The sequence below is a fragment of the Pinus tabuliformis genome, chromosome 8 (genome assembly GCF_031772625.1).
Source record: "Pinus tabuliformis cultivar Carrire ecotype Pingquan chromosome 8, CPIR1, whole genome shotgun sequence".
In the NCBI taxonomy this organism is placed as follows: domain Eukaryota; kingdom Viridiplantae; phylum Streptophyta; class Pinopsida; order Pinales; family Pinaceae; genus Pinus; species Pinus tabuliformis.
The window spans coordinates 1611946221-1611954531 of record NC_142294.1 but is presented as its reverse complement, the minus strand read 5'-3'; the positions used below and the strand labels follow the sequence as shown (position 1 = coordinate 1611954531).

Here is an 8311-nt window from a genome sequence, read left to right as displayed (position 1 = left end):
ACGAAAATACTACATTCAGATGTAGAATTTTCCGCCAAACAGGACATCTACAAAACACGTGCCCAGAAGCAAAAAAAGATATGCACAGGAAGAAGAAAGCAGGCAAACAGCCCAAGGGATGGCAATTTCCCCCACCAGACCCTGAGGACCCTGATGTGGAGGAAGAAGAGGAAAAGGAATACCCCATTCCCAATGAGAACAATCCGACATTCAAGGAACCAGAAATAGAGGAATCAGTATTACAAGATCTGATGGACACTATGCCAGGGAAGATCCTAGATACAATGGATACCAGCAGTGCCAAAAGACATCATACCTCAGATCACTCAGATTCAGATAAAGAAAATCCTCACCCTATGGAGGACACTTCTCTAGCACTTGTTTTGTCCTTGCCGACTCAAGGGGAGTGGCGAAAAGTCAAGAAGAAAAAGGGGAGAAAAGTTTAATTTCTCCCCAATTGTACAATATCTTCTTTCTGTTTATTTTTGTGTCTTATGAACAAAAAGTCTCTGACTTGCTTATATACCCTTCAGCATCTACACAATGTAATTTTGTGTATTTTTAATAAAATTACAAATTTTCCTAGGAAAAAAATTAATATGCACAATAATGTACATTTGATATATATAAATAGACAACATTATATATGGAAATTCATATAAATGTATATAAATATTAATGTGTATTTATAAATATAGTTAATTTATCAACCACAATTATTAATATAATTGTGCTAGTTGATAAACTGAATTTAATTATTGTAACAATAAAAATATAATCAATTATCAATTCCTCCCATCACATCTTAACTTGTCTTATTTTATACTTGAAATATTATTAATATTATCAAATAAATTAAAAGACAAATATTAAATTGTTTATTTTAATATTTAAATATGACATTATTCTCATTCAAATGTAAAAAAAAATAAGCTAAGCATTGACTTATCACACTGGGATTACCTAAAAAGATATTTTGTGGACAAATTGGCTCAAACTTGTTGTAACGATAGGGACGTAATCAATTATCAATTCCTCGTACCAAGTCCGAACTTGTCTTATTCATAACCCGGAAATTTCACGTCTATTCCTGGTCACTAAATAATGTATTTGTAACGCGTTCTACTTCCGCGTTGAATTCATAGATGTTTTATTTAACTAGAAAGCGGAAGTCTTCTATTATTGCGTTTCTCCTCCTCCTCTGCTAACACGCAGAGTGATCGGTATTGGGATTATTTGGCGAGCAGCAGCACCACTTTGAGCAAAAACAATAATGGGGCGCATTACTGTAATTACCCTACTTTTCTGCCTATCTTTGCTTGTTCTCTCCGTGATAACAGAAGGTCGAACGCGTGCGGCCTTTTCTTCGTCGTCAGAGATTGATGGTGATCATTATTTTCCACCACCAACGGGTTTGATGATATTCCCTTCCCAAGCGAAATCATATTTACTTTTCTTGCATTTCCTAACCCTAACTCATTCTACTTCTCCCATAATGATTTTTTATAAGAGTTGTTTGCTTCGCAGAAAAGGGACCACGAGGAGGTTGGAAGACAACAATAAGGGCCGTGAGGCGACCACCAGTTGTCCCGACATCTCCGGTGGGAGGCACTAATAAACCCTATGTGCAGCCGGTTCCACAGGTTCCGCCGCCTCCACAGATAGAAATATGAGAGAGTTGAGTTTCATCATAGTTGCAGCGTACTCTGGCGTGGGGGATAGCTTATCAGGATTTCAATAAGGATCCCGGGAACGTTGCTTTATGTATGAGGTTTACAACTTTCTTTAATAAAAAATCAGATCTATGTCCATGTGTGTGCTGGCTTTCTTCCTCGTGAATAATAAAAAGGCTATATCCATGTGTGTTATGGCTTGCGAGTTGGATGTTTTTATCTCTACGTGTATAATGGCTTTCAAGTTCTACTTTCAATATCACTCTGCATAATGGTTTTCAAGTTCGATGTTTTGTATTCCTTATGTATAAGAGCCGAGTTGTTGGTCAAAAGTTAAATTGCATATAAACTTTTTAATATCCCTTTCTTTCGAAAGGGATACACCATCGTCATAATAAAAATGTAAGTTTTAAGTTTTCGTATGCTATTTAAAAAGCTGTAAAGTTAAGTTTTTGTAATATTAAACATAAAATTTTTTTGTCGACGCGTATGCAAAGATGCGAAGTTAGATCATGGTACCAGAATAAATAGGGATGAAGAGGGTTAGTTTTTCGATCCTTAGGGTTAGTTTCACTAAATAATAAATTAATTATGAATATTAAAAAATATTAGATTATAAAATAATCTTTTAAAAGTTTGAATAGATTACCTAATTAACTAATTATTTATTAAAATATAATTAAATACTAAAAAACAACTAAATAAATTTTAAAACAATTAAATTCCCATAAAAAACTAAATAAATGAAAATTTTAAATAAATATGAAAGACCTTATAAATACCTTATAAATATTTAAAAACAAATTTCAATTGACTAAGTAATAAAAATATTTATTTTTGAGAACAATTATATATATATATATATATATATATATATATATATATATATATATATATATATATATATGGGTAGCAAGACATTTGTGTCTTGCTAGAAAAAGTAAATAGATTTAAAAATGAAAATCTACTCTAAAATTCACTTTACGATCGCAAAAATAAAATCTTCCTTTAAAGTGAAAATAATAATAGTATTATCAATACTAATAAATAAATTAAAAAAAAAAGATAAAAATAAGAAAAGAGATAAATAAAACTTTAAAAAAATAGAGACTAAACATAAGGCGGAAAAGGCCCCAACCCAAAACCTCTAACTTTCCAAAAGTTTTTATTTGATCAATACTAAAAAAATATTTTAACATTCATATTTATGGATAACAATAACCTAAATTCAAAAAATATTAAACATGTTTAAAAACATAATCATATAATGTATGCTTCTCCTTTCTCTTTTCATTTTATTTTAAATTTATGAAAATGGAATGGTGGGTAACACATTTGTCTTTATCTTAAATCATATTATTATAATTTTTTAATTTTCGTTGATTTGTTATTTTGATTGATTAATAAATTCTAGTACCATTTATTATATTCTATTAAATAATAGAATTAAACATACAAATTTATATATAACATATTAGCCATGTATATATAATGTAATATTGTATTTATTTTTTCTAAAGTATTAATTAGTTATAATTAGTAGACATTTTAATCAATCATATTTTCAATATTAGTTTACCGTGTGTTAGAGTTATGGCTCCAGTTAAGCACCAAGGAGAAAGCACTCTCTTTAAGTTAACTAAGGTTTCATGGTTAGTACTAGGTTCAAACATGGTCTTCAAATCAATTCCAACAATAAATCAAATCAACAATCTCTCATTACTCTCAACCCCCAAAACCCAATGAGTTGTCCGACTTTTTTTCTTGGGCTCTAAGAGATATGAATTCTTAGAATTATGTGTCTAGGAGCTCCAACTACTCTCGTGGAGTCTATATACACCCTTCATACCTTAAACAAAGGGGATTCTAGCCTAGATAATTCTCCTTCTAGAGCTCCAACCTTCCCTAAGGCAAGTTAATGAGAATTGTTCCCAATGTTCACATGGATTCACCTTGAACCCTAAATGCATTTAGTCACAAGGTTTCAATTTCTTACTAACTTATACCCCACCTCCTAAACTAAGTATGGAAAGTGTCATTATTAGAATGAATGGTAGAATACTTCCTTTTGGAATATACTCTCTTATTTATAACCAAGTAAACTACCACATCACCAAAAGAGATTGGCTTTCACACTCTCACATGAAAAAAGACAAAAAGAAAAACATATTTATTTTACTCATTTACATGCATAACAGTAGAAGGTTTGATGGTTTGAATTTGCATGCTTAGGATAGTAGAATTGCATACATGTTAACTTAGCATTCTTTTGAAGCAAATCCTTTTAGCAGTTAGTTAGGAAATGGTGTGTTTAGCATTTGATTTCAGACTCTTTCCTTGTACTTTCTTTCTTGCAATAGGTTAAGGTTCCATTTCGAACATTTCATTTTCTACAATTAGTTTAGGATTTGACTTCAATACATACACTCCATTACATCACGAAAACAAAGGAAAGACACATTATATGCTGCACATATAGTGTCGATACCTTTTAAGTTTGTACAAACCCCGGGTTGATAATTAAAGTTGGTAGCATTGGGAGTTGCAATATTCTTGATGCAATACCAAGGCTCATCACTTTTTGGCACCGTTGTCGGGGACGTGTCAAAATATGCATTGTTTTCTTCCCTACTTGATTCATTTCTTTTTTTTTTTTGCAAAAACAAAATATTTGCATTAGGCATATTTAATTTAAAAGTAGAAAACTACATTACATTATGGTTTTCATTCAATCATAAAAACAAAAACAAAAAAATCTCGTACACCAACCCACCCCCCCCCAATTTGATCACGTCGTGAAGTAAGAGTCACATCACCATTCACTTTTGTGGGTAGAAGAAGAAGATGGTGAAGAATGTAGAAGAAATTGATGGAGATGATGACAATGAGGAAGATCCTCTTGAATTTCCCATTCAAGATACTGATGGGAGTGTGCACATGAATAACATCCCTCCATATTTTCTTCCAAAATTTCATGGTCTAAGGTCAGAGGATCCGACAACCTTTCTCTTTGAATTTAAAATCGTTTGTAGATCTTATGGTTACTTATTAAAAACTCAAAAATTGAGATTGTTTCCAGCAACATTGAGGGACAGAGCTCTTAAATGGTTCATGAGTTTAGGGACTCATTCAACAAGATCATGGTATGATATGCAAAAGATATCTATTGAAAAATATAAAGATCATGATCTTAAGGAAGAAATATTTAGAATGAATCAAAGAGAAGATGAAAGCCTTGAGGATATAATGGAGAGGTTCATGTACAATGTTAAGAGGGAAAAACTACATCATTTAGGATTTGACACACTAAAAACCCTCTAACTTAGAACAATTAGGGATGATTGGATTGATGTCCTTGATATCACAGTAGAGGTGATGTATACCAATTATCATTTGATGAAATTTGTGAAACATGCAAATACATATCAAGAGGAAAAGCAAGAGTAGGTAAATCAACATCAAGATCGATAAGTCAAACTAAACTTGGAAATTTGTTTGATGATTTGAAAATAGAAATTCTTAGCAATCTAACAAAACAAGTAGAAATGTTAAGAATGCAATATGAAGGAAAAGAAAATCCCGATATTTGTGTTGCAGAAGGAAGTTTACTAAGATTATAATGGAGAAAGTCAATCACCAATTCAATGATGTTATGTAGCTCCAAGATGACCATCACAACCTATTTAGCCTGATATGATGCAAGAGCCTAATTCACAATTTCAAGCTTATGCACATCCATCACAAAGTAATTAGACACACCCTTTCCTTGGCAACATTGGTCAACTCAACCCCAAAACCAATCTTGGCAACAAGGTTGGCAAGGAACTTATGGGAGCCATCCACAATTTCCTCAATATTTTCCTCAATATCCTCCATACCCAACCCCATGTTATCTTTACCATTCACCTCCACCACAACCACATCCATCTCAAATATACACTCCCACTCAACTACTTGTACCACCATTTCCAAACCCACACATTGAAGTAGCTCAGACCACTTATAATGTTGAGGTACAACACTTCCAAACATCTCCTCTTGAGCTTAATGGTATTCATCATAGCTCACAAATATTATTACAAGAAAGTGATTCTCTTGACGCCATTGAGGGACAACATGTAGAGAAAGAAGATTTGAAAGAGAAGATCAAAGAATCATGGGCACTTGATGAAGAGTGGACAATTAAATCAGAGATTAAGAAAGCTCCCTCATGGTTATCATCAAGTCCTCCATGTGTTCAAGAAAACAATCAACAAAAAGAGGAAGATTTGAAGGTCATGGAAGAAGAAGACATCCAAGATTATCCAAATCAGCAAGTGGACTAGGGGTATCACAACTATATTGAAATATGGTTCCAGACAGTCATTAAGTTGCAAAATACTCTCTTCTTCAATTGTACTTCTATTCACCAAAGTCAAAGAATTTGATCACTCAAATTCAGGTACCTATCAAAACATACATTTCAAGTCTACACATCAATTTTTCTATCATCTTGATGTGCACATGGCTCCATTGGAAGTATTCTTATACTTGAAAGTGATTTTGTTTTTCAAGTAGAGTAGGGTAGAAGAAAAAAATAAATAAATAAATTGAAAAATAAGAGAAAAAATAAAAATATCAGGTGAAAACTTCCTTGGAGGTGCCTCAGATTGGCTCATTGATTGAAAACCTCCATGAGGTAGTCAATGCATTGGGAAAAAAGATAAAAGAGAAAAAAGAAAAGATCCTAGGTGAAAACCTCCTTTGAGGCGCCTAGGTAGACCTACTAGCTGAAAACCTCGTTGAGGCAGCTAGTAGGCCTAGAAGAAAAAAGAGAAAAAAAATCCTTGCTCCATGTATCTCTTTGATAAATGTATGTGCTTTCCAACATCTACAAGGAAAAAAAACAAGTTGGTACGAAAAGAAAAAATTGGTCAAGCCTAGTCAAAAGAAGTCAAATTTTGACTTTCTCTTCCTTGCTTAAATGCTCCAACAAGGCCAAGGCCATGACAATCCATCATGCTCATCTATTTCCACCATCCACCCATCATTCTCAAGCTTCTATCATTCAGTTTGCTTGTTGTCTAAAAAACTACAGGATGCTCTATTTTACTACAGGATACAAAAATACATAGAGCAGAATTTTTTTTTTGCCATAACTTGAAAACCATGCATCCATTTGCCAAGATGTTTCAGGGGGAGATGCATGTGGATTATGGTGACATTCTCAAGTAATTTCAACAAATTCCAGTGCACAGTTTTCGATAAATCATCCTCCACCACCTACAGCCATTGTTGCATTCTCTCGATATTCGTGCATCCATTTAAAAATTTGTTTCATGGGGAGATGAATATGGATGAAATTAACATGCCCGAACAATTTCAGCAAATTCTAGTTCACGATTTCCAAGAAATCGACCTCCATCACCTTCAGCCATTGTTAGGTTTTCTCGAGATCCATGCACCCATTGACAAAAATGTTTTTATGGGGAGGTGCATAATGATGATGGAAACATGCTCAGAAAGTTTTATGTCAATCCATTTGACCATTTAGGAGTTATGGACAAAACAAGTCGATGTCCTGAAAACCTACAGGATCCTACAAGAGATCCTACAGGATACAAAATAGCACCTATAGGATTGGCAGTGAGCAGTTTTCAAAGGGAAATACAGAGGTTTGCTTCATTAATTAATGATAAGGATGGGGAATCCATCAACACAGTGAGGATTCATTAGCACCCTCATATATTAGATATACTCACAAGGCACAATTGCATGGGTTTCTTTGAAAAATTAAGGGGATATGATGATGAAGTAGCAAGAGATTTGCAGTCGGATTTAGCATGGAGATCCAGAGGTCAAAGAAGCTCCACCAGAGCTTAGCAACAACATTAGGATCATCAACATCAACATCCAACACCTGCACATCAAAATCAACTCAATAGCAGCATGCCGGTCTCTCCAACAACCATCAGGTAGGTATAGGTATGCAATATTCTTGACCTCTTCTCTTGAGCATCTTATAGTTGGAAATTTTTTGTTAATGCATGAGAGATGAGGTTTTATAAGCTAAGGATAGGTTAGCAGTCTCATCTGCCTTCAACTAGTTAATTTCAGCTCACTCCTTCACTCATACAATGTTGAAAAGTCGAATTATGAAGGGTGATGATTTCAAGGAATGATGATAGCAGTTAAAGGAAGAAATTGTTGCAAAGGCCAAGTCACCACAACACTCCAAGCCCTCCATCCACTTCATATTCACTATATATTCATCATTCATCCATCCCATTTCATTCTTGAGAAAAAACAAGAAGAGCATCCTCTCCATTTTCACAAACCTACACTACTCCCTTTGAGCCCTAGTGTCATCATCCAATCCCTCTTCATCATTTCACCCCCATACAGTTAGAAGACACTGAAAGAGGAGGAATGACTGCCACAACCAGGCAGAATGTTTCTACAAGAAAGGAGAAATAAAAAAATTATGCTAAGCCCCAAGATGGAAAATCTTAAGAGAGACCTAATCAAAACAAAAAAACTCCAAGGCCATTAGGAAATCATCTAGGCGACAAGAGCGAAGAAGAAGGCAACAAACTGCAGTGATAAAAAGAGGTTTCCAAGAGGTCTCTAATCTCTTTCTAGCTTTTGTCCAAGGCCTA

At 33.9% G+C, this 8311-nt stretch overlaps 1 long non-coding RNA gene across 1 annotated transcript; it reads left to right on the top strand.

Moving 5' to 3' along the window:
* The first annotated feature begins 1199 nt into the window (after positions 1-1199).
* On the top strand, positions 1200-1826 carry LOC149242221 (uncharacterized). Its single transcript, XR_016245710.1, has 2 exons — positions 1200-1412; positions 1528-1826. It is a non-coding gene; the product is annotated as an uncharacterized LOC149242221 (long non-coding RNA).
* The last annotated feature ends 6485 nt before the right edge of the window (positions 1827-8311 follow it).